The 27,624-nt window shown below is 46.9% G+C and overlaps 1 long non-coding RNA gene across 1 annotated transcript in view; it reads right to left on the bottom strand.

Annotated features, from left to right (window-relative positions):
• Window positions 1-6,809: 6,809 nt before the first annotated feature.
• The window catches only part of LOC129214701 (uncharacterized), a 213,363-nt gene continuing 192,548 nt past the window's right edge, over window positions 6,810-27,624 (bottom strand). Inside the window, exons 7-8 of the long non-coding RNA XR_008579784.1 lie at window positions 18,076-18,169; window positions 6,810-11,354 (exon numbers count right to left, since the gene is read on the bottom strand). This is a non-coding gene — a long non-coding RNA (uncharacterized LOC129214701). The remainder of the gene's footprint in view (window positions 11,355-18,075; window positions 18,170-27,624) is intronic.

The following is a 27,624-nucleotide window of genomic DNA, read 5'->3' as shown; positions in this document are numbered from 1 at the left end:
AAAGTGGTACCTGGAGGAGGGGATGGTTTGCCTTTAAGAGTTTATGATGTAAAACCTGTTTGGTTTTATTTACATAAAGAAGATGCAAAGCAGTTTTTCCTCTTTAGTGTTTGTGTTAATCAAAAGGAACTGGTTGGCAGCAAAAAAATTCTGGACAAATTTAGGAGGTTTAAACTGTTGAAGAAGTGTCGGGGAGTATGTCACCACGACAAAAGCCAAGGTCTCACTCACCCCTAAGCCCTGAGGTGAGACCTGGCTCTTTCCCTGGGTCCAGTCTTGCTTACTTTGCAGTAAGCTAGGAAAATACATTTGGCTACAATTTAGATATAATTTTTCAAAATCCTTTGCATTTTTTTCTTTTCCTTTATTTTTTCCCTCTTCTTTTCCCTCCCCCCCCCCCCCCCCCCAATCCCAACCACTCTCCCCACTCTGGATTTATGTGTCAGGAACCCTCGAAGTTGTCCTGATGGATTAAGCAGAGACAAGTTGTATCAAGTAAATTAAAAATGAAATAGTTACAGCTGTTGGAACAGTCTCAGGGCCAGAAGAGGTAAAAGAGTTTCTACTCTCAAGGGGCCTGGAAGCAATCTGTGAAGGACCAACTGCTTAAATGAAGACAGCTTGAGTGAGGCTGGCGTCCCGAAGGATGAAGAGAGCATCCGATGCCATCGGGCTTGAGCGTGGTTTAAGGGAAACCAAGGGAGCACCTACCCTCCAAGCCCTGCTTGCTCCACGTGTCCCCAGCCCCCCCCCCGGGTCCCATGGCCAGGAGGGGACAGCAGGACAGTGAAGAGGGCATTTTTGGGACAAGCAATCTCAGGGATTTAATTTCTGTGCTCGTGAATCTCTGCCATCATCGAAGCACAAGGGTTAAAGCTAGAAGTGGTCTCGTGGTTTCCCAGGCACAAAGCGACACTGGGAGCCCTAAAGAGCTGAGGACACACAGACTAAGGAGTAAGAAACCTGCCTAACATCGCCCGGACCGACAAAATACGGGGCATTTCACAGGTGGTGATGCTGAGGCTGACTCGGGTGAAGATACCCGAGTTCTCTGTTCTGCTCAGCCACGTCTTCTTCCTCTCCTTTGCCAAACTACTTTGCTCTTCGGATGCCTTTTCCCTCCCCAGCTCTCTGCTTTTTATATTCTGTTTACGTGCTGTCTGTGCTACAGTCTGTCTTGCTCTGGTTTTTGTGGGTATTTTTTTTAGGGTAGCATCGAGCCGAGCAAGGCAATTCAATGAACCAGGGGCAGCTGCAGTAACAGACGTACCCAGCGCTAAATACCACGGCACAGGGAAGGCAGCATCTCACCCAAGGGCCTGGTCCTGTTTGATTCAGCTACCCGCAAAAGCACAGTCTCTCCCTATTGAAAATAAATCAAAAACACAGACAAACACGTTCATAATTTACCTTTTGTGAATTTGAAAGTTGTACAGAATGGCCCTTTTTAGCCAAATAAAAGCACTCTAGAGTGCCTCGCTGCGGCAGGCGCTGGTGAGCCTTCCCCCAGACACACGCGTTTGTAGTGAAGATGTTTGGGCCAGTCCCAGAGTTAATGGAGCAGAGACGACAGAGAAGGCTGGGAATAACACGTGGAGGAATTTTTCATCCCAACTCATCTTCAAACAGTGCCCATGAGGCGTCTCTGCTGTGCACACAGCGATGAACCACTCTCTGCTCCCAGCACCAGCAACAAGTTCTGCCTCTGAATTACTGCCTTCAAACAATGTTTAAGGTGGAATTTGTCTCTGCGGATGAGAGGAGCAGCTGCACGTGGTCCACGATCCAGTATTCCCCTTAACCCAGCAGCATCTGGGGGAGCGGAGGAGGACACATCTCCAACAGCAGAATCTGTGCAACTTCACATTTCTCGGCTATAAACCTTTCAATAGCTGGAAGTAAATCCTTCAGCTTTCTACTAGACCTCAGCCTCTGCAGCTGCAAATTTATTCGGCAGGCAGAGAATCGGGCCAAAAGAAGTAAATGTGAGCAATGTGACTGATAGTGCTAGAACATTACACAAGCTCCCACGCGACTGCGGCGGAGGGCAATTCCCCGGCTGCTAATTCCCTACTGGAAATCTCCTACAAGAAGCTGGAGCCGTCCTGCCCGGGATGCTGGGAAGCGAGGGGGATGCAGCGGCAGGAGGGAGAAGGTGTTTCTGGAGTGGGGGGGGGTCTGCAGAGCTCAGCTGCTCGTGTGCGCTGGAGAGCTGCAAGCAGGGACAATGCCCTCCTCTGCTTTGTTTATCATGCCACACACCCCCTCCTCTCACGTACAGACGTGCTATAAATCTGTGACCGCTGGAGTTGGGCTGGAGGTTTAGCTTTTAGTGGTGGTCAAGGACTAGCACATGGCACCGGCAACACCTCAAAGGTCTTGTTAATTGTGAGAGTGTCAGAGCAAAGGCTTAAAAAAACATAAAGACCTCACCACATAGCAGATGAGCATTTTGCTGCGTATGTTACCCCATAACTGTCCCCAGTTAACGCACGGTGTGTTAAACAACCGCTCCAGGATGAGTCTCCCAGTTTTGCTGTGCTCAGGCAACTCTGCAGCAGCACCCAAAGCCGCGGAGGGAAGAAGACAATGGGGATGCGGGTTTGCCCGGAGGGACTTGGCAGCAGCCGCAGCTGCAAAGGGTGGGGAGCAGTCCCAGGTCACACATGCCAACGTGGAAAATCACAGGGGTTGCCTGGGTTAGGAGGCAGAGCGAGTGAGAGAGTGAGCTCTTAATCTGTCCTCTCTTTGCACAGCAGCCATTGCTCCCCCAACATGCCGAGTAGCATCATGCACCGTACGTAAGGGGCTATACATTAGGAGGACACCCTTGTGACCCCATCTCAAAGACTGGATTGAAACGTGCATTCGTCTTTCCTTTCCATGCAAAAGCCAGTAAGCTGATGTTTTTAATGGCGCTCTCCAGGATGTCCGCCGCGGGAGGGAAGGTCCTCCAGCAGCATTTGGGGCTGCTCTCTAGCTCTGCTCACGGGCGTCTCTGCCCAGAAACCAAGTGAGCCACAACAAGGCTGTTTTTTAGGAACTGTCAGAAGTTGCTGCCACTTTTAGTACTCAACACCTCGGAGAGCAAATTCCCCCTCCCGGCCTCCTGGTTCACCTCACCGCTCCACCCCGCATTGGAGACTGGTTTCCATTAACACTGTAAAGCTAATAAGTCGCCTGAAGTCGGAGTGACCTGGATCATGCTGAGCGCGTGCGTGCGTGTGTTGCTCGCTAGTGAAGACAAAATGCTAGCTTGCGCTCTTGTGCATGCGTGCACACACACTTAAACGGGAGATTATTTCTTCCTTTAACCCTTAGGATGCCCAGCTCTCAAGCTTTAAAAAACCTGTAGCTATCTGATACCAGAAGGGGATCTTTCTGGTTAATATTCCTTATTTGTAATAGTAAATTGATGGGTTATCTTTTTATCACAGTCTTCAACTCAAGAGGAGAAGGATAGACAGCATACAGAGCAGAGAAGGGACTAGTTGACCAGTTGCAGCATTTCAGGAAGGCAAGATTATTTCTATATTTCAAACTGCCATGATGTAACCGGGGCAGGGGGATGTTGGTTTTTCTTGTTTTGTAAAGCTCCAGCTTTTGGAGTCATGGGAATCTCAACTTTCCCTTAAACCTGAGCTGCTCTTCTTACTGAGATATGAAAAGCTATGATCTGAAATACCCTCTAAAGTTTTAAAAACTAAAAACCAAGCACAAAGAATCCTCCTTTTCAAATAAACCTTTATTATTTTCATTCATTTAGCCTATGTCTGTCTTCTGGAAAAACAATTTCTTTAAAGACTGTGCTGGTGATATTGAAGGTGCTGGACTGGCCCTGGACCCAAAGAAATACAAGAGCTTTCTTAGGGACTGGCTGTTCCCATCCAGAGCTGTGTCAGCTCAGGCTCCAGAAAGTAAAATACAGCCGTGCCATAACTGTGCTACTGTTGCCTTTCTGCTTTATTGTATACATCCACGCATTTGCACATTATAGCTGCCCAGGTGAAAAATAAATATAGTCTGATAGCCCAGTGATGTGTGCGCCGAGCTGGGCGAGATGGATGCCAATGTTTCTCGTGGTGGTGGTGGTGCTATTCTTACAGTTGTTATTATTCCCTGCATTAACAGCTAGGGCCCCTGTCATACAGTAAGAGCCCTCAGTGCTAACACTTACAGATGGGAAATAAAATTATGGGGACTGGCCTAAAGCATCTACAATCTGACTAATACTTTTCCTCCCCGTTATAAATTGATGCTGCTTAATACTTTTGGAATCTTGCGGTATTTCAGCCATGTGTGATTGCTATATCCTTTTTTTTGTACAGGGACTTTGTCAGCTTAGGGGGTTTTTATTTAGTTTTATTTTGGCTTTGCTTTGATTTTGTAATTTAAAGGAATTTCTTGCCACTATATTGTAAAGGGGTCCCATCAACTTCAAGCACGTTGAGAACACGCCGAGTCTGCCTTTCTCGTTTGAAAAGGACACTTCATTTAGTCGGGGTCTTTTCTGCTAATTTTCAACGCAGCAAAGCTACCTTCGGATCGAGAAACAGCTCAAACACGTGGTCACTTTTTCAGCAAAAGAATGGGAGGGGTGGGGAGTGGAATTTGTTCTGAATGCTGGGGAACCGACATAATGCTGGGCTTCAAAACAAGCTTGCATGGCTCTGCCTTGTTGGGCAATAACAGTGTGCAGCATCTAGATCTGGACTTAAGTTACTTACAGAGTCTATGCCATCGTTATCGCCACAGGAGGCAATGCCCCTGAAAGGGGACGGTCCCCATAACTGATGGGGCGCAGGGTCCCTTGGCAAAGCACGGACTGTCCCTCTCCCAGCAAACCCCAGATTACAGCTGCACCACAATAACTTGTTTTTGCAGTAGGACGCCCGGCGATGCCACAGACGTTACTCATGGCTGCATCCTGGAGCCCAGACGAGAACATTCATTTCACACTGCAAACTTATTTTTTTTCTCCCTCCAACGCTTTCTTTTATCGAGTTTCAATATAATAAACAAAGGGGACGATATTATTTCGCTGGCAAAGACTCCAACTAATGCACAAACAGTTTTCAATACTGGCACACAGAGGGACTTTTTCACCATATAGTGGCCAGTCAGACCCATATCAGTTCTAATGGCGCAGGGAAATGGAAATTCAGATCTTTCACCTTGAAGAATAGCTGCGATTCATACGCTGCTCGTAGTCCCCATCCCCATCCCCCCCCCTTTTTTTTCTTTTATTGCTAGCACAGCAAAACGAATCATCATAGTGGAATCAAAGGAAACTTTTCCAAGCTGTTGACATACTGCAAAGGGACAGTCTCATGTAACTGAGAATTTAATTGTCTCAGACCATGGCAATGTGTCTAAGAGCGGGGCCCCGGCTTGCTTTGTGTGCACACTTTAGTTCTCATAAAGACTTTGGGCAAGTTTCTTCATTCCTCCAGGCTTCTGCTGCCCTTTTAGATGGTCCATTTAGATACATTCTTCCAGCTGAAAGTCATGAATTTAAGCCTTACTCTTGGTTAGTGTTAAAGCTGTTTCCAATAGACTACATCTAAATTGATACCTAATTAAGTGAGACAAAGGGTCAGAGGCAGCTGAGTCCAGTCCCATCACTCTTTCTGTCCTGTTGCCTTTTGCTACAGGTGCCCTTAACCGTGCTGATGCCTGGGCTCCAACAGACCTTTGACTTGTTACGAATACAAGCCATATTTCATCTATTTGAGAAGCTTATTCTGTAACGCTAGCTATTGTTAATCTAATGATAGAGCATCAGCAGTGGTCAAAGCAGACAACCGCTTTATTTTTATTTTTTTCAGAATCAGCCTTTGACCGTTCCTTTCTGGAGCTGAAAAGATACTGAAGTTGTTAAAGGGACGCTCTGCAAGTGTTTTACAAAGCAGAGGTTTTGCCCACATCCCCGCAGTATGAGATCCAGAAGTACTGGACAACTTTCATGGCAATGAGAAACTGGAGCCCCCATCCCACCAGTACACCCACAGGTTATCACCGGGAGAGCACGCTCACAGAGGAAAGCACATGAAGCGCTGTCACTAATAACCAAGACAACCCAGGGGAAAAATAAACCCAGCACAATGCATCTGGGTAACTCCGCCAGGCAAATCTCTCTAGCCAGAACAAGCCAAGTTTCATTTCTGGCCAAAATTCCTGCACTAACACTAACCGCTGCTTGATTAAGTGATTTTTCCTGAGATCATGATGCAAGTCATTGTCAGAGAAAGGGCTTATGCAAGGCTGCTGGAGCCCTGATTCCCTGCTGAACGCTTGAGCCATTCAATGATCCAACCCACCGCACAACCCATCAGACCTGTCACCTGCAGTCAGCTCCCCCATTGGAAAAACATGCAATTTTCCAAAGGTAAGGGAGTCTTGGGTTACTAGGAACACAAATCATTACGAGTAAAACTGCATTCCCAATTTATTGTATTTGTTTTATTTATAATTTTATTACTTATTCCACATTTTCCATATTTTCCATGTGTTTCACATCATTCTTGTCCATTCAGGCCTTTACATGGAAATTTGGGCTCTTCTCCACTGCCTGATGTGTTGAAGGCTTTATAAACAGCCTTGTTTCATTGTTTCCCCTGCATGTTTCCATCCCACGAGTGTGTGACTGGAGTTGTAACTGGTACAAGTCTAAATGTTCTCTCACTGGGGAACAGGATGGGGCAAAAAGGGAAGAAAAGCAACTATTGATGTGATAAGCTGGTGAAAATAAAGACCAACAAAGAACAGTTTGAGACTCCTCTGATTTGGGTTGGTTTGGGTTTGGGTTTTGTTGTTTTTTTTTTTCATGTTAGAGCTTTAAGTTGTCAAAGATGGAGATTTTTTTTCCATGCTCTGCAGTCAACACTGGTCAATGTGTGTTGCATGTGCACACCCAGATTTCCCACCAAACCAAAAAACACAGTTCACTGAATGACGAGGAAATTCCTCCCCATGCTGCTAGGTCCCTTCCCTGCTCTGCGCTTCTGGAAGGTAACATCGTGCATCTGTGTGCACAGTTAATTCAGTATTTTCCCCCTCTCCTGGATGCACAGGCAAGTATTTTCTTTCATGCTCGCATCTGACCACAATCTGTGAGCAAATCAGGAGAGTTCAGCAATGCTGCTTTTAGCTGTGCTTTCAAGGTTTTGTGTCAACAGGAACATTAGGTCAATTTGCAAACAGCCTCGGAAAATCTGGTGCGGCATCTCTAATGCTATCGACAGGACCTGCTTAAATTCGGCATTGCCAGGCTAACAGTTGTCATTCAGCTCTTGAGCACATTTACACCATCTCATCTATTTTTCATCAGTCTTGCACCCTTCATGACACCCTTATCAATTCACGAGCATGTTCATTCCGGTTCAGTGCAATCCCACGAGTACCGAGTCACACATGAATCTGAATAATCTCTCGGATAGAGAAAGGATGCTCGGTCCCTGCAAAAAAAAAAAAACCCCTCATCAAGTTTATTCTAGATTCTATAGTTGAGGTGACTTTTTCATATCAGGAGCTCAAAAAACAATGTAGTATTTGATGGCAGAGGAGGGGCAAGGAGATTGGATTAAAACATCTGGCGAGGTAATTAGATTCACTAAAAAGTTTACACTCCAAACTGCCCCTACATAATTGATGGGACTATTGTGATGTGTCACTTCCACTTACTGGCGTTCAGCAGCCGCTCTCGCCTTGCTGCACCCTGCGCTAACCTTCGCGGCTGACCTGCTGCGGTCCCCCTATTAAAGCTGCAATTACGGGGTGACTCTTAATAGCGAGGTCTTGCTTCAGAGTGGGGAAAAATGTTTCTGTAGCTCACATGCGACAATTAAAGATAATTTAAAATGTAAGTAATTGCACTGGGTTTCTGGAAACTACTGTAGAGGTCTTGTCCCAGGCATCTGACAGGCATGGTGGTGTATTTTGACAAGTTTTGCGCAGATTTCCATTAAATACCAACTAGCAGCTCTATTTTCTTTGGAGTCATTGGTCAGGAAATGGAGATTGTGAAAGGTCAGGCCTGGAAGATTTGGGAGGGGATGGAGGTGTTATTCGTGTTCTGATCCATGGGGATCTAGTTCCAGCATAAATCTTTCAGTCACTTGATTCTCGCTTTCTGCATAGTCTTTGAGCAGGAGAAAGGTAAGGGCTGATCCACAGAGAAGAGCTTCTGTTGAGTTACGTTCACTCCTGCAGAGATGCCAGGCAAGGTGGGACCTACAAAACGTCCATCTGCCCTCTGGAAACCTACAGAAACCTGGTGAGTCGGGGTTGAATGAAAGACCTGGCAAACACCAAAATGTTTGGTTGGATCTCCATCTCACCACAAGCATTGCATTAAATCTCTTAATGTGCAACACTAGATTCGAAACTGCAACTACCCCAAGGCTTCTGCAAGGTCAGCAAAGTGTGAACATCATGCAGAATGCACCCAGATACTTTCAGAGGTTCAGCAGTCCCTGAAAGAGTTTTGTATCACGAAAACAGACTGTCAGATGAGTTTGGATTCTGCCACATGGTCCTAGCGATAATAAGCCATCTGTGTGCATCATGCTGCACACGACCTTTCCTCTCTCAGTTTTGTCTCCATCACTTTTCTTCCAAGTCCTCTCTGATTTGACCTACATTTAAGTAACCCAACAAATGCCAGCACTGCACATAGCAGAGTTAGATGCGCGCTCGGTTACCAACATGCTAACGAAGAGCAAGTCCATCTACGTCGGAGTGAAAAAGAAGTATGTGAAAATAGGATGACACATAAAATGGAAAAGGACCCATCAAGAATACAATCACCTTCTGCCACATTTGACTGATTTAGGCTCCTGTCTCAGTGCGACTTTTGCTCCTAAATCATTCAGGGTAGGGTTGTAAAAGATGGTTGGTATCACAAGATGCAGGGAGAAAACTTGTACAACATTTGAAAATTGCACTTTTATTTCCTTTCCCGTAGCTGGATTTCTAAATCATGTTCAAAAGCAGCTAGAGCTTATACCTCTGCACTGTAGATGTATTCAGCTTGTGCTGTTGGATAATAAAATTAAATGTGTTTATAAGCAGTTGCGGGATCAGGATGTCTGAAAGCTTTACCCTTTGTCTAACTTTATATCGGACATAACACATATAGGAAATAAAAGCTAGGACAGACTTGCCCTCATTATTGCTTTCAAGTGGCTGTCTTTCTGCCTGTAATATTTCAGATGCATTGGTAACACCATGGCAGCTCACCACAAAAAAACACTGAGGGACTTCATAAAAAAACAGAAAATGAAATTAAATATAAAAAAAGAAAGAAATTAAACACGTCTCTGAGGCAAATGTAGTAAAATGCAAACTTCAACTGCACAACCACAAAAAAAAAATTGCATCAAACTTTAAAATCATTTTTCTTCCTTTCTAAAATGAAATGATCCCAAATAAGAGTACGCCTGATCCCCGGTCTTTATATTTATTTCAGTGCGGTGTTTTTCTTGAGGGAAGCAAAGAGAAATTACCCTTGAAATGTGGAGAGAGCTGCAGTTCTTATTTTATCATGATTCAAGTATCACTTATGCGACGGCCGGATCCTTATGGAGGAGCCAGAATGGCAGGAACTGGTTTGGGGGTTGGTTTTTGTAACCCAGAATCGCTTCCTTTTTTTTTTTTTTTTTTTTTTTTTAATTGAAAAGTCATCGATGTTCTCAGACACAACACGATGCATGTTACAGTGACCCAGACAGAGGGAAAAGGTCCTGCGCCCTCCGGAGAGCCGCGGCTGAGTGCGCCTGACAAATGCCACCGCGTGGCACCGAGCAGAGACAGGCGCTGCAAAAAGCATTCCTGGGGCAATTTCCTGGTGCCTCTCCAAGCTGACAGAGGAGGTTTATATTAACATCACATGGCTGTCTTCAGCTAAATTTGTTAGCACAGCCCATTTGGAGATCTTGCCATGTCGGGCTGCATGGGGAAGAGGATGGGGGAGGGGGGAGAACCCAACAAAAAAAAAAAAAATCAAACCCAAAGCAAGCAAAACGTATCTAGCTTTTTAACACCAGCATCTTCATCGGTAACGCTATCAAACCCAGGCTCCTCTGCCCTTGTCCATGCAAAAACCTTGTACAACACTTGGGGGGCAGCTTTTATAAATGTTTTTGAACACATAATACATAGGAAAATAACACACTACAGAGACTTGGCAATGGGTTTGTCTCAAGTAGCCAAGTTGGGCATGGAAAAAAAAATTAGACAATAAAAGGTCATTTCTAGCCAAGTTTTAAGTGAGTATACAATACATACCTTTTTTTTCCCCTGCTCTTTGCTTTAGTTATTGGCCAACTTGGCTAGGAGCTTATGGAAAACACTGAAATGGAATTATTATAATTGGGGGTTTTTCTCTTTTTGACCAAGCAAAAGTTCTTATGAGCAATAATTTAATTATGGCAAAAGAGTAACACAGACACGGTTTTAAGGATGCATCATCAAAAAACCCAACTCTTTTCTACACCATACTTTAAAAGAAGGCTAGTTCATGAGCACCAGTGATCTAATACTACTGCTATCTATGATTTTTTTTTAAAATTATTTATTATAAAGTATGGCATAAAGTGGAAAATTACCGGTGCTGATCACATTTCCAAGAGGGCTAATTTAGAACCGAGCGCCGTAAGTCAATTAGGGTAATAAACCTGCTGGAGTGAGGAGGGGGACTTTCTCCGAATTAACATGTTCATCCCGCTTCTGGCGCGATGTTACGCGGGGATCAAACAGGAGCCGTTTCAGAAGTGGCTCCTGAAGCCACCCTTCCGGCTCGCCGTTTGTGTGGCAGCTCTCCTCTGAGATGGCTTCGCTCTGCTGCAACATGTTCCCGCAGCCTCCTTCCTTGCCCCCAGGTATTTCAGGTGGATGGTTGATTAAGAGCAAGCTCCTTGCTGACGTAGGTTGCGTATTTAACATCCTGCTCTGTTTCATACCTTCGTGCGCCTTGGGTTTTATTTTATTTTTTTGGAAGGGCAGCGTGTTTAAAAAATCAGTTAAAAGGTAAACGGGATTTTTTTTATTTTTTTTTTCCCCCCTGAGAGCTTAACTGGAGGCATCCTCTTCTCCTTTTGAAGGCTGCAGGGCTTCTATCTGGAGGATCAGAGTTCTTCTGAGATGTTTGACCTAGAAACATGGCTAATTCCAGCTCACAGCAGCCCAGGCGCCTGTGTGGCCTGGACCAGACACTTCAGAGAAAGACGCATAAACAGCCCATAAACGGCAGCTTCTGTGCGCTGAAATACCCCAGCGATGCTGGGATAGTTTGATGCAAGGACACTGACTCTGGATGCGAGATGACGTAAGAGCAGTTTTGAAAAGACGACCTCCTAAATGAGAGAGAAAAGAAGTCAGGGATGAGAATAAAAGGGGGGGGGGGATCAGATTTGAAGATGCAAAGCAAAAAGAAACAGGGATCACAAGCCTGAGATCAATAGGAATTTTATAAGCTGCAGGTTTGGGCTGTGTTTAAATAAGAACAACAGTTTCCTCTGCCATCTGTCAATTAAAGAAGGCAATTCCTTTTCAAATAGAGCTGATCTTACATTTTCTTATATTCTCTTGGAAATGTCCTTCCAAGTTGGATGAGGTTTTTTTTTTAATAAGTGAAGGTTTTGCCAGATGCATTTACCTTTTTTGTCTCTTCATGAAATAAGAATCTAAAGTTAAAAAGAAAATAAATTAATTTCAATTTATGCTACTGGAAAATGGGAGGAAGCTGCAGCAACGGCAAAAGCAAAATACCTTCAGTTTGGACAAACTGATTTTTTTAACAGAAAATATTCACGGCCAAACTAATTGTGCAAAGAGAAGGGTATTTTCCCCACAGTAATATTTCATAGCAGAGTGCTACAAGTTGCCTCCAAGCCTGTGTTGGTTGCAACATGTAAGCAACAAGCAAATGGGAATGGGTTGTGAGTGGAGCGCGTCGCCCAGCTGGCTGTCACGACCGTGATGTGCAAACCCACAGGCAGGCATCTCCGGCCCGTGAATTTGGCACCGGGCGATGCGCCGCAGCGATGGAGCAGCCAGCCCTCTGGGCAGGCTTCATTGCAAGCTGTTTACTTGTGCTACTGGGGGGTTTGCAGCCCTGCAAGCCTTGTCAAGCTCAACATGTGTAAGGCGGGTGGGGTGATCTCTAATTATACCCCTTGGGAAGGACTTACATGACCTAACATATCTAGCACATAAGAAGTCCATTCCACTCCGTTTAGATGGCATTTGTTATCTGGCATGACTGGTTCTGCGCTGCAGAAGCAGTGAGCTGGATGGAAAGTAAACACGGTGAGTAACACCGGCGTCACGTTGGATGCGGCATGTAATAACTTGGTTTGTGACAAACGCAGTGGCTAATGCGACCAGCTGCCTCAGGGAATTGTCTTGGGTGATGAACTGCTGATGCTTCACATTCATGAATTCATATGGAGAAACGTTTACAGGTGAGACTATCATCCATAGCGGTTCAAGAGCACTGGGTGGACCTCCTTGAAGAGAGGCAGTGGGAAGGGCATGGGATTGTGTTATGCTGCTCCTCACTGCCTGCCCCGTCCCCGTCTCATCAGGCTGCACATTTTTTGGCAAGGAGATTCTTCTTTACTCAGCATTTGTGCAGTGCCTCTCTTGCACCTTTCTCTTCGGCTCACCTGTTAGTCATGCTCCAGCAAAGCTACTGAGAACTTAAACCACCCAACAGAGGTGTGTGCATCACCATCCTTCTCTCATCGCTCGGGAATCTGCCCAGTACTATCCTGGTAGAAAACTGGGGATGGGACGTGGCAGCCTGCCACCCTCTCAGTGACAAGATTGTGTATTCCTGCACTATCTCCAGAAGTCTTATAAAATGAAAATTTAAAAAAAAAAAAAAGTCTATGCAGAAATGATGAAGAGAGGAACGTGCCTTTTGCTTGCAAAATCCAGAACTCATCCCACTGCTGTATCATCAGTTCTGTTCTTGGTCTCTGCTATTCCCTTGTCTCTTTTCCTCAGCCTAGCCCAGACACCACCCACTCACTCATCCTTTGGGTTGATGGGACACACAGTCTTACCCAAGTGCAAGACCCTCAGAGCATCAGCAGGACATCCCACCCGGCCAAAGAATCTGGAGGCTTGTAGCTTTTACAAGCTGTTGTCATCATCTCAAGCAACATTAGAAGGAAGTTGCTTTAGGGCACTGTCATTACTGTTTGAGAGTATTTGTTGAGAGCACAATGACTGTGCAAATTTTATGAACCTCAGGCTGGGTTAGATTTGAATGCAAGATCACCAGCTTTAGCACAGCTACGTTGGCCAGCTGAGCTGAAAAATGAAGGTCTCAGCATCAGCAGGAACTGGCAGTTGCTTAAAAGTTACTACACACCTTTGTGCACAGTCTTTGCCACAGACAAATGAAAAATGACGGACCTAGCTTAGTTGAGGACAAAATATAATTAAATGTCTACATACAAATGTAATTACAAAGAGGTAGGTGATTAAACACTATTACTGATCTGGAACTAAACCTGTTATCAGGAGCCAATAGATTGCAAATAGACACACACGCTTTTGCCAGTGAGTTACACAATCTTACACTCCTACAGCTACCAAGAACCTGCGTGTTTCCAGGCCTGGCTGGTGCTCACATGGCCTGATGGCATCACCAGGAGGGTGCTCATTTATTCCAGACAGTGAAAGTAGCATAAACTGGAAGTTTCCCATGCAGGAATGAGACTGAAGACTTGTCACTAAATTTAGTACTTGCAATGCAGACATCACAGCTTTTACTAAAAATTACGTGTGCGTTAGCAAGGATGCTAATCACTGGGCCATTTTGTCCCAACTTTTACTCCTTGACAGCTCACAAGATGCCAAGTCCCCACTTTCTTCACCCCAGAGATGAGCTTAGATTCAGTATGAGGAAAGCAAGATAAAGTGAGAAGGGAAGTTCCCTTTTCCTTCTCCTCAACAAATCCCACCACCAGTGATTTACAGCTAGCACCCCTCACATCGAGAATGAGATGCCAACATGACCTTCTGCAATAGCTTTTGCCCTGAACAATGAAGACATCTGGTATACATGAAAATGGAAAGTCTATGATACTGGGTGATCAGCACAGGGTCAATTTTGTACAGGGGTAACCATCTGTAGGCACAGCAAAGCCTTGATGACCCCAGTCTCCAGCATCCCAGTCATTAGGCAGATGATGGCAAAGTCCGTGGAGAGTGTGGATGGAGGAAAGAGGCAAAGGGATAGACAGACTATCATTATCGTAATGAAAGGTGGCGCTCCCGTCCTTTTCCAGTTAGAGGCTCTCTCATGCTGGTGAAAGGTAGGGATGGTGGACTTTTCAAGGTCAAGCTATCATAGAGGAGCCAGGGTACTTAAAAAAGCAGTAAGAACATCCCTGTGTGGAAGGTATGCTGATGGAGAAAGGTCCCCAGTGCAGGCAAGAGATGAGGTGGACAGCACAGGGCTCCCCTCCGAGGGTGTTTCCCACTCCTTGCCTTGCAGGCAGCCCCACCAGCTCCAGACTGTTGACTCACCGTGACAGCTCAGAATGTGTAACCTCATCATCCTCTTAGCAGAAAGCTATTTCTGTCTCCCAAACAAACACTGGAGAAGCCTTGGTGAGGCAGACTGAAAAATGCCTGTGTGACCTCCCTAAAGGAAGCAAACGCAAGGAGGTGATCATCAGACCTCTCTTACCATCTGATGGGCCTTGAACCCCATTTTGTCCAAAAAAATCTATAGTCAAATAGTGGTGCTATAACTACAGGATAACATGCTCAGAAAGGCTGGCTGAGATCCTACTATAGCTGAAAGCAACTTGAGACCTGGCCAGCCCAAGCAGAGTATTTTGTTGTTGTTTTTTAAAAATAATATTCATTAAGACCAGGAGTCGGGCAAAGTTCCCCTCTTTTCATCAGGCCAATGTACTCGTCTGCAATTGCTAATATTGAAAGAAGGAGATTGGGGGGGAAAGAAACCTCGGAAAATAAAACTTATTTGGCTCTGCTGATTAAAACCAGTTTGTGTTTCATTGTGAAAGGCTGTGTTTGCTCAAGGTTTATTCAGTTCTGGTCTCTTCCATCCACATAAGGTTTCTTTTAATGACCGTGGAGTTATATGAATCTATTAATTTTTTTCCTGAAGGTTTCATAATAACAATGCCTGTTTTTTTCACATAGCACTTTACAGCCACGCGTCTGGAAACGCATTGCAAATGGGCAATTAGTGTCAGCCCTATTTTGAAGCTGGAGAAACTCGAGCAGAGTCCGAGCGAGACAATTCCTAAATAGCAATGCCAAACATCAGGCGTTTAGCTTGATCTTGAAAAAATTGGAGCTAGAGCCTGAAAAAAACCCTCTCAAAGACAGCTCAGCAAGGACGAATGCAAAGCATTTCATTCAGCGAAAGGGGAACGACTGACACGGGAAATGACCGCTGATCACTTGGCGAGCCTGGCACGACTCATGTTGCAGTTAATCAGGAGGCACCAGTCATCTGCCTTCACGAGGAAGGCAACCACTGGACCAGGAGGTATAAATAGCATTATGGCCTGCAAAGTCCGTAAGAGATGCACTCTCCTGCCACCAACCCTGGGATGCTGACCCAGCTCTTGGCACCCATCGCCTTGGAGGAGTGCGGTGGCCCAAGAGAGACAGATGAGGGGACGGTGGCAAGGATGGATTGACCTAGATGGGTGCTTTAACCTAAAGAAGAGAAGGAGGAAGAGGACTGTTTCAGTAACGACAGGCTTCAAAGACACCACTGCAACCATTTACATCCCAAATCCAGCGCTGGGGGAACACACTCCAATGAAGGGCTGACGGTGACCGGTTTAGAGACTTCTGGTTTTTGACAAGATCTTGTTTCTTTTCTCCCTCCAAGTATTTTAATGGGAAAATCTGGAAAGGTTAAAGCTCAGAGTAGAAAAACAGCGAGATGATATTGTTTGAGGCAAATCTCTAACCCTTTACTCGGGCTATGTGGGAGGCAACAGAAAATGTTATATGCAGGGGAATATTAAATTATTAATATTATGTCTAGGTTGAGATTAATCAGATTCCAGAGACATATAATAACCATCCGCTGCCTCCTCAGATATGGATGTGTGGAGGCATGCAATTAATGAGCAGACTTGCACGAGGAGGCCCACAGCCTACAAGGAAACAGGTCCTGGGGCAGGACAGGCTGCCTTGCACCACAGGTCTGAATCCAGCCCACCAGGGAAGAGCAGCAGTTGCTCAACAGGCTGGAGCTGGGAGCTGAACAAGCACGTGCAGTCCCACCAGCAGTCACGGAGAGTGGGTGGGGGCTGAGCCAGGCTGCCCTCCTGCCCTTCTGCATGGATGGTGCAACTGCAAGCTTGTCTTCCCTTCTTTTCTCCTCCAGGAGGGAAGGACGGTGGGGAGACCTGCTACCAAATCTGGGCACCACCAGAGATGCTGACACCAAACCTGCCCCTTTCCCCAGTGCACTTGACTGGATGGGCTTCTGAAAAGAAGAGGTTCTGGTCGTGCCCAGCCACAGTCACCGACTTCCTGCCAGAAATATTGAGGAAATACATTCAGCCCTTCTCAGAGCTGCTGAATGAAACTCGACAGCCTCTGCAAAAGCTCAAAACCGTCTTACCCCAGGGCGCTGCACAGACTCCCGACCTCTCTCTTGGGTCCAGCCCAGGCCGGGCTGCAGCATCCCGGGATGCCTGGCCCCGGATGGTGCTCCTGAGCCGCTGCTCGTGGATGGACCACCCGAGAGGAGCACCCACGAGCCACAGAGAAGTAACCGAGGTGGTGTCGGGCATGGGCTGGGTAACAGCAGACAGCTGGGAGGAGCTGCCGGCAGGTAGGGGACATGGGAACGGGCAAGATGAGAGCTGGCTGGAGAGCTGCCATCATATTTCACTCTTCTGCTGATCCCCAGAAACCTGCCTATAGATCATCCTGCAGGAGCAACACGTGGATCTAATTCTCTAATGCCAGGCCTCGCTGTGCCGTTATCCACATAAATCCCGAAGCCCTGACACCAGCCTTTTCATCATTTAACTGGAGTTTGTGGGGAAGAGGGAGAGGAGGGAGCATAGGCTTGGAGGGAGAGATGGGTCTCGGCAGCAGGCGCAGCTCCTCTTTCCTCATGGCCTTTATCCTCCTCAATAATCCTCTCTCTATTTCATATATCAGCTGATAACATGTGGGTCCTATTTCCCCCCTGCCCCCCCACCACATCTGAACTAGATGGCAGATAAAGCTGTCCTGCGATCTGAGACATGTTTGCAACTGCTCTTGATTAAAAAAGAAAAAAAAAAAACAAAAACCCTCTCCATGTAATGAATGCAAGGCTCGGAAGGGCTCCCCACCCCATCGCAAAGTGCCCTGCATGACTTCGGTTTCAGGCTTCGTGGTGCATATTCTTGGAGCTGATTCTCTCCTGCCTTCGAGGGCCAGTTTCTCAGCTGGGGTTCACTGGCACAGGGAAAACCCTGCCTTTTAATTACTCTCCCAACTCGCTTTATCTACTTAAACAAATATTAAATTATTTCAGCAGCATTAGGCATTTTGGGGTAGGAGATTTTGAGAAGGGAAGAGTGTTTCATCCAAAATATTTTTCTGTGTGAAAAATCAGAAGTTTTTTGTTACAAAAAGAATAGAAACTAAAGCTAGAAAATCTGCAATTTTAAAATCAGAAGGGAGGGATTAATGAAGCAAAAATTCTCCCTCTTTTCTTTTCAGGGTGGGAATCAATAGAAATTATTTGGGGCATGGGGGTGGGATGCAGCAGAAAGAAAAACTGCCTGATCAAGTGAAGTAACAGAGAAATTATCAACCAAACTGGGGACATTTTCACCATCAGATATTTCTGCCTGATATTTGTAATATGAAAATGTAAAAAGTCTGTAATGGACCCTTAAGAAGATTTCTGTTTCTTCAGAATTTCCATCCTACACATCAACGTTGCTGGCAGGGAGTATTGTCCTTCAGATTCACAACAAAGGAAAATGTTGAAATCCCATAATTTGAAATCAGTTGGAAATTTGGGGAGGGGGACAAAAGCAGAAGAGCAAGAGGACTCACATCATCTGAGACTTGGACAAGCATTTCATGACCAAAAGCTTCCAGCACTTCTAGGTGGCTCTCAGTTGCTGCAAGTCTTTGAAGTTTCACCCTCCTAAAAAACAGAGAAAGGTGATTAATTCAGTGCAGAGCTCAGAACCATTTTTGTCCCAAAATCACCTCCCAGCACCATCAATAGGACTTTACTTCATGCATGCATTTATCTACCAATTCACTTGAGCAAATGATGGTCAAAATTTCCAGCCTTCCTCTTGCATTGCCACCCATCGGCTGTAAATCAGGTCCTCCGTAGGTTTTCTGTGGTTTAAGCTGCTTCGCTGCCGTCCCCACTGTGGGATCATATGGAGGAGGAGGGTGCTGCCACCCATCCCCATGCCAGGGCTCTGGGGGTCATCCCTGCGCCTTGGGTAGGTGCCTATGCCCCACCTGGAGGAGCAGCCTTTGCTAAGCACTACGGTTTGGAACGATCCTGCACCAGCCTGGGAAATCTCAGTTAATTCAGTTAGAGAGCAGGTCCTGGCCTTTGAAGCTGCCACACACTGGAGCTTATGAAATGCGAAGAGTGAAGAAAAATTTAGAAAAATACGAAAGAAGAAAAGATACTGAGAGGGAAAGAGATGGTGAATGGCAAGAAGGGAGTTAATGAGAGCCAGAAACGCAAGTTGGAAAAATGTTGATTTTATTTAGCATTAATTGCAGGAAAGAGCCTATAAAGTGTGGTAAAAAATTATTAAGTACCACTATGCAATGCCAGCTTTGTGCCAGCCATCCCTACGAAACAGGTGTATTATTCCTAGTTCCCTAGGTATAAATAAATAATTGCTTTTCCACATCTTTTTTATGATGGCATTTCATTACTTTTTACTGCCATATTGTTATGGCTCCAATTCCTCCAGAACAGATTTGGAGATCGGCTGGCGAGGGAACGCGTGTGCACGTGCGAGTACGGATGCGTACGTGGGCTGGCACGTGTGAGCCGCGGGAGGTGGGGAAGCGGTGAGGTGTCTCAGATCACAGCATCCCAAGGGAACATGCAAAGCCTGATCCTTCCTGCCCACAGGCTGAAACAAGGTCTCACCTCTGGTCCAAGCTCTGACAGCAATGTCCAGATGAATACAGAAAGGAAAATTATGGCCACAGTTACAAGACGATGTGCGTCACATCATGGAACCACTCAGCAAATCCAGAGGGAACAGCTGTAACAAACAGGTCATCCAAGTTACCTTTTCTGAGAGAGGGACTGCCCTGGGACAGGACGTTTTGGAGGATATCACCCTGGCTGAAGCACCGCTATCATGTCAGCCCATTTATCTTGATGTCAGGGACCCAGAACTGGGGTTTCCCTGAGATATCCCATCCATCTATGACTCCCGTTTGCATGTATTGAGATTAGAAAAGGAAAATAAAACCTGTGTTCCACTCCACTTTTAATTTTCTGCTCATGATCTGCCCATATGCTCTTCCCAGCATTGTCACATGCAGACTCAGATATCGCCTGAGTTAAGGACAACGAGGGCAGATCACATTTTTCCTGAGCAATGTTTATATCAGCATTTTTGGGCTTGTTTTATCGAGTCTCTCACTTCTCAGAGGAGACTCAGCAGGGAGATAAGCGCTGGATGCGTTTTCCTAGCAATGCCTCTTGCTTCAGATGAGGCCACCAAAGACGTTCAGGGAAGCAATGATTCCCTGGTAATGCCTCAGTCCAAGCTCTGACCTGGAACCGTGGGCTCTGCAAATACACATAAATCTTCAGCTCACGTCCAAATCTCTGCAAGGTTCAGTGAAAATAGCAAAACTGCCAGTGATTCTAACCTAAGCTTTAATCCAACTCCGGCGTGATTTATGACCTCAGGTGGAAACCATGAAACACGATGGCTTCAGCCCCAAACCGGAGGACAGTTGGCTACCCCAGCCCAGAGGTGACTGTGTCCAGTGCTGAAGAATTGGGACAGCAAGAAGCACAGATTAAATTAAACAGCACAAATACATCCCAACAAAGTCTTCAAACCCTGTTCATCATGTGTTGTCTAAACATAGCTGACACACAAATCAAACCAGTGTCCTGCTCAAGTCAGAGACAGGAAATTAAGCAAATCGAAGAATAATAAGGGCGAGCAAGCAATAAAGTTATTTTTTCTGATTGAAAAGTAGCCATTCACTAGCTTCACCGTTTGTGAACAGTGCTTCCCTAAATGCAGAATTCTGCAATAGTGCTATGGTATTTCAGGACATTTATAATGGCTTTTTAATATTTATTCCCCTCTCAAAATATTGTCATAGACAATAGGAGACACAATTTTTTTCTACAAAAAAAAAAAAGAGGAAAGATAGCGAGCTTCAGTCTCGGTGACCCAGTTTTCTGGGAAGAATGGGTGTCGCATCAGTGAGGAAAGATGCTTCTGTTGTTCTCTGTTGGCAAAGTTCCCCCCAGCCAGAAGCAGGAATGATTATCTCTGCAGAGCATTAACAAGGCCATTTCCTCTCCTTTCTCTGACCCTCATTATCTATCTACATATTACCTTAGAAAAACTAAACACGATAATAATTAGCATAAGACCCCAGGTGACATGACCAAGATGACTTTTGACCGTCTCCGTATCAACGCTGCATATCGCTAATAATCTCCAAATAATCATTCTCCATCAACCAACCGGTCCTTGAATTTTGAGTCTCTCTCACAGTTTAGTTGAGAAATTGCCTGGTGGGGAGGGGAAGGATGGGCGAGGGAGGGGATTTCTGCACCATTACTGTAATGAAAGGCAGCCACGTAGAGCCGCTCGGCTCCGAGCCTGCAGTTTACAGCCCGTGTTGATGTGGGCTCACGGCGGTAACATCTGTATCCCATCCTGGTGCCAAGTTCGCCTTTTTTCCAATACTCGGCATCACCCCCCCATGTGCATGTAAATCTCCAAAGGGAAATACTGCATCATGGGCTTCGACCAAACAGGTAATCCCGGGCAGTGTGTTATAGCAACACCTGCAACGCGCTGCGGCTTTTCCAGCCCAGACTACCGTTATTGTGGCACAGGGCTTCCACCACCCCCCGGGACCCGCAGATGGCCGTGAGCTAATAAGCCGCAACGCAGACGGTTTACAACACCCTGCAGGCTTCTGGGTCACGAGGCGATGAGAAATGGGTCACCCGGCCAGCGACTTCGGGGGATCAGGGAAGGCGATGCTGAGCGTGCAACAGCCCCGTGCGGCGCCCAGGCCAGGCTCGGCGTGGCAGGGGCTGGTGGAAAGGACACGTGCCGTGTCAAGACAGAGGTGCCAAAGGCAATCGGGGTGCCAGGGAATGGGACAAACTGAATTTCTGCGTCCTGGCTGAACAGCACCCAGCATCACGAACTCTCTCTCATTGAACTTCCATGCAGTTCAGTTACAGTTTTCTTCCATTTCTTTATGCTGAAGGTGAGCGACTGCTGTCGCGACAACAAAGCTGAAAAACCAGGTCCTTGCGGGTTTTCCCAGTTCTCCCCCATCTCTGCTGGGTGCTGTGCAAAGGCAGCTGGAGGTGAACGGCCCTTTCTGACGGCAGCGCTGTGAACGTGGCGTTTCCCTATTTCTGGGAGCGTTACCCACGTACCTCATCTGTTCTGCACCCCTCTGTGCTCTGCAGCCTCCAGCGTATTTACCAGGCTCCTAATACCCGTGACACAGCCGCTCCTGCCTTCAGAGGGGTTACGCTAGCTGGAGACGCTCAGGAAAACGTTGCTGATGCTGAATGGGTTTAATTCACTGCAGAAGTAAGAAATTAATCACTTTACCTTTATACTACATGAATTTCTTCAGGCAGACAAAACCTGAGGGAGTCTCCTGATTTTTCATAGCTATTTCTCATCCCTGAGATAGCAAGTGTGACATGGACGCTGGTGTCACAAAGAAGTCGCCTGACCCCAGCTCTCTCTGTTACAGCCTTCCATGTCTGTCCTGGTCTGATCAAGCTTTTTCTTGAGGTGGATGTTGGCAAAAACATAATCCGGAGGGCTCATTCGCTCCCTCTCTTTCAGTGCAAAACCGGAGAGATTCCCAGCTCTTCCCAAAGGAAAAAAGTAAGCTTGCACTGAAAGGGTTTCTGCAGGACCTACCTTGTAAATGAAATGAGATTAGCAACAAAGTTTTTGCCTTTTTTTTTTTTTTATTTCAAGTGAAAGAAAGTGTGACAAGGAACCAGGAGTCTGTCTGCCATGGAATATTCCTGCAGTACTTGGGGCTGTGGTTTATTTTACTAGTGGTGACTAGTTCAAGCCACATTTAGTCAATAAATATGAGATATGAGGTCACTCCACCATTTAGCTGTTACCCTGTCTACATATTTCACAGCTGGGTAGTAACCTTTTAACTAGCGTCTACCTCGGTGGGGAGTCTCCATAAAAAAAGAGCCAGGATCCATTGGTCGTGGTGGGGGATCAAGGCATAGGAGCACCAGGGAGATTTCTGAGCTGGCTGAGTGGGAGAAAGGGAAAGCTCAGGGCTTCGCTTTTCACTTTCTTTCCCTGGTTTCCAGTGACGTAGCGCCCAGCCGAGGCGAAGGAGCCCTCTGAGCTGGCCCTGCATCTCCACGCAGGTAACGGGCGATGAAGCAGCACATCCCATATGCTGACTTTTACACCAAGTTTCTCCATCTTTCATACCGAAATGGGCCAAAAGACAAGTTTCCTCCAGCTGCCAGCTTTACAGAACAGACTTATCCAAGGCAAACATTTCCAAGGGGTTAGTTTCTCTTTTTATCCATGTCTTATAGGATTTAACAGAAATTCAGCTTTAAAGGTTAATTCTCCTTTTTCTGAGTTCATAGCTTCTCCTCGCTGCCTTTACTTTGCTTTGGGATGAGGAGGACATTTCCCTGGTTTCTGAGCTGGTAACTCAGGGCTAAGTCGGGTTAAGAAGGAGCATCCCCAAGTCCATCATTAAACCTTCACACCAGCAGAATGTTGCAAAGAGAGCAAACTTTCTGTGATGGTCCCGGGTCTAACCGGGAAGAGAAGCTGCATCCTCAACCCTGCCTCTGCCCTGATTTGAAACCTCCAAGGTCTCAACTAAGTGGATCTTCTGCTGCCGTTCCTGTAATCCTACTTTGTGCCCATCCAGCTCCACCATTGGCATGGTCCCACCGAGGGTTCAACCCCAGAGACGGTGGCAGCAATCCACAAAAAAGCACCGAGCGTGAGAAGGGACCCTGGCCAAGTCACCTGGCCTGGCTCCAGGAAGGTATTTAGGTATCTAACAGAAATGAAATGCATGAGTGGATATGGCGAGAAGCGGGCAGGGAAGAGAAAGCAAACCCGCGAGTGAAAAGAGGCCACGTCAGGGAAGCCAGCTGTGGGCCAGACCATGGAGCTGTATTGCTTTACACCGAGCTGGTGTGCGTGAGCTGGAGAGGAATGGAGACCTGGGACCTCAGCTGGCCTCATCCTTCCCTGCAAACTCCTGTACCTGCAACGCAACCGCCAACAGCAAGCCCAGGGAAGGGGGGGAAGATGACGTGCCCGCCCTGCAGAGCAAGGTGCTAGAAAGTCCCTTCCAAGCATTGCACACAGTCTCCAAGAGGCGAGCCAGGAAAGCAGCAGCTCCGCGCTGCTGGCACGGCCGTAGCAATGGCTGGGGTGAGCGCCCGGCTCCTGCCCTCCGGCACGCCGGGAATCCCAGCCTGGCTCTCCCTCCCCGACGTCACGGCCGAGGCTCGGCACCAGCAGACACGGCTCCGGCGCCGGGAGACGAGGCCGGCACCTCCCAGCTCAGCTGGAGCCTCCGAAATCAGAACCTCTTCTGTCAGCTGCCTTTTATAGGGCTATAAAACCACGAGTTCATGTACGAGTCTGTCAGACGTTGGCCGGCATCAGGCTCTGGCACCTTCATCACCACCTCCCCGGCTCCCGCATGCGCGTGGTCCCTGCTCTCTCCATCTCCATCTGCAAAACCACCACCTGAGGACCAGTACCCCTCAGATGGACAAGCGGACATGGAAACACGGACTTGCAGCAACGCCAGCCCAGATGAACATGCCCAAGCAAAACAGGGTACGAGCGAGGCAATGAGATACCTGTTATTTGGAGCCTCCCCATCCTAATAATGCTCGGTGGCATAAACAACCATAAACAATCAGCACGGGGCTGTGGCTGGACACCCACCCACCCAACCCTCCCCACCAGCCACCGCCGCAGCCCCCCAGCCCCTCGCAGCAGGTTGGGACCAGGCAGTCGTGCCACACGCTATTATCAGACACCACTAATAACGTGTACACTTGTAATGCTGGGCCCAGCGACAAGAATAACATGAAATAACACTGCACCCACCCACTGAGAACACCAAGTGTGTCACACTCCTGTGTGTCATGTGTTTAAAAATATCTCTACTGGCGGCCTTTTTTTTTTTTTTTCCTTTTCTTTTCATATTTATTTATATTTTTTGAACGCCTAACTTGGCCAGGTGGAAAAAGTTTGCATCAGAGCCGAAGCAGAGGATGGTGACGGGTGTCTGCTTGTTTTACGTTAAATGGAAGAGGGGGAAAAAAAAAAAAAAAAAAAAAAGAGTTTGCAATTACATGTTCTTTGCGGAGAGGTGTGGCCACTGGCACGGAAAGAGGTTTCAGCCTAAACCGCATAGACAGATGCTCAGGGAGGTGGCTTTCGTGGCCAGTGGAAATACACAAACAGGGGCAGCCTGCAGCTGAGATTTTATGGGAGCGGAGGGATTAGAAGCTAATTGAAAGGCTGAGGAAGAATTTGGTCCTCCTGAGGGCTTCCGCTTTGTGTCAGTCGCTTTGCCCAAAGTTGCAGAAGAAGTTGGCAGCCCCGCGTGACAGCGCTCGGGTCCCATCCGGACCGGCGGGCACTCGCTCCGGCTCAGGATCCCATTGCAGTGGGGCTGGTGGCTGCAGCCATCCCGAGCAGCAGATCCCCATCCGAGGGCAAACCCGCACGAACCTCGACTAGCCAAAACCAGCAGCGCACCGAGGTCCGTACCCTGCATAAACACTTTTCCTACCCTTTCACTGGCTGCAATATTTTTTTTCCCCCCAAAATGTGAGTGTTGAGGTTATATTTAAATCATCAATATGCATAGTTAGCTTTCAATCTAAAGCATCCGCAAACGGGAGGTATCTGGGAGCAAGGCGCGTTTGGAGAACAGCCAAAAGTAAACAAATAATGGGTCAAATCTCAGGCATAAGGGGAATTTTGCCAGCTGCGAATCAGGGCTTTAAGGCAAGGCTGAAGGTATTGGCAGGCTGGCAAACAATGGAAGTGCAGGAGAGTAAAAAAACCCAACTTTTTGATAAAGCAAAGGCTGAATCCCTCTATGTCACCCTTGTCTGGCCTACCAGCCTTGCCAAAATGACTTTAAATTAAACCAAGGACAATTGCACTTTTAACAGGTACGTCTTTACGCTGAAGACAGGACGAGCCGGGGCAGCACGAGCAATGCAGGCGCGTGCAGCTGGGGGAAGCTTTCTCTTTTGTCCCCTTGAAATTCCTGGTGCCCCTCTGGGGCAAATTGTTCCTTTCTAAACCAGCACAGAGTGGCTTGTGTTTCAGATGTTATATTTAATTTGTCTTTTATTTGTATAATTTGTATTTAATTGTCTTTTATAAACCTTCCCAGAATTAGTCACCCATTTTTTTGTCTTTTCCTTTTGCACAGGTTTCCAGATTCCCAGGAATTTTGGATTTGCCCCCTTCCCGACCTCCCAATCTCACGCTTCATCTATTTGGGCTTCACCCCATCACACAATCATTCCTGTAAACGCTGGTCTCCTAGGCACAAGAATGCCCTTTCTTCTGCTGATGTCATTGATGCCCATCACAAAAAAAACATACTTGAAATTAACGGCTGAAATAATCCCAGCTTCAAGTATTAAATTATGCTATGTTGGGTTTTGAGGTTTGTTTGGGTTTTTTAAAAAACAAAAGCACAGCCACACGACAGCCACCTAAAAGTACCTCAGTGATGCTGAAGTACTCACATCACTACACGGGAGGTATGATATGGCCATAGCTGCGCGCCCCGTGCAAACCTGCTGGCGTAAGACTCGACCTCGAGCCCTGCGGAGCCGTGGCTGGAGCCCAGCTCCACCAGAACGCTTAAATTCACAAAGTTGACATGACTCTGTCTTGCCCAACGAGGCGTAAAAGCATCAAGAGCCGGACAGTGCTGTTTCTGTCATCTCTTCAGCCTAATTTAATTGTGCAGAAAAATGGATTTTGAGCTATTTTTTATTCTTTTTCCAGGATGGGAAAAGGATAAAAACAATGCAATGGGAGGCCCTGAGCTTAAAAACTCTCCCTTTCATTTTTTTTTTCCCTTCTTGCTTTCTTCCACAATAGCAGGCTGAGACACCAAATCAAATTGCTGGCCTAACACACGGCTGCTGCAGGGTAGGAAAAAAGCAGTTGAGTGGTGCCTACAATTGCCGTGTTGTGGCTTTCAGGAGGCTCAGCTGCCGAGCTAATTTGGTGCAGTTTCCTGTTTTTCTATAGCAGATAGAAGGAGAGAAAGGAGCTGCAGCTAATCTGAGCTGCTCGAGCTCGCAGCTCTTGCGCTCCCGGGCTGAAAAGCTCAGCGCACTGCGCTCAGAGCTCCAGCTCGAGCCCGTGGTTAATACCAAGCCCAAAGCAGCTTGTCTGCTCTGAGGCAACAGACGCACAAACTACCAGCTGGCTCTCGCAACTGAAAGCCAAGAGATGGGGTTTGATTCGATTGCTTGGCAGCAGTTTGGTTTTGCAGCACGGACCACAGCTGATCGGCCGGCTCGGAGCTTGCACCAGCCCCTTCCAGCTCTGCACGGTCATCGCTGACGTCCCTCAGGTCTAGAAGCCACTGAGCCTGCAATGCTTAAGCCTGATACATGAGCATTAACTTCATCATTTTCCCCCAAATACAATGACGGCATACATATCTAAACTCCTCAAAGTCTCTGCAAAACACGCACAAAACCAATAGTGTATGCACATAAATATGTGCGTACACACTGTATAGATATATAGACATGCTGCATGGAGGTATATATACTCACATTAAGAATATATAACGTACACGTATGTTGAATGCTTTGTAACGATAGCAATTTCCAGGGCACTACTGTATTTTAAGGAGCCAACTAATTGACAGTAACGCTCGCTTTTGGCGCTGTGCTGAGCCGCAGAGCCATGCCCAGCTCCTCAGGCAGGCGTTACAGGCTCGCACCAGACCCAGCGATTCTCCAGCCGGTATTAAGCCAGGGCTGCTCATAGCTGCCCCCAAGATCTCTGAATCAAGGAAATGCCACTTATAAACAAGCTTCTCTTGGGGAGCTTGCCTAAAGGGGCCTCGCTCAAATATCTGCCCCACCTCCCTTCACCCAGCGCATCTGTGCAAATAAATACGAGCCACTTCAAGCAGCAGCCGTCCCTTCCGCAAGGGGCACAGGCTGGTGCCTCATCAGTAACGGTGAGAAGGCTGAGCATGCCACAGCCCCTTGTTTAAACATCTGCTGTCCCTAATAGGAACGGCAAAGTACAGCACACGCCGATTCCTGACATGGATGGCGATGGATGGATCTTAAAAATG

This window comes from Grus americana, chromosome 18, assembly GCF_028858705.1.
Source record: "Grus americana isolate bGruAme1 chromosome 18, bGruAme1.mat, whole genome shotgun sequence".
Lineage (NCBI taxonomy): Eukaryota > Metazoa > Chordata > Aves > Gruiformes > Gruidae > Grus > Grus americana.
Note: the sequence above shows the minus strand (reverse complement) of the source record. Positions and strands in the feature narration are given on the sequence as shown.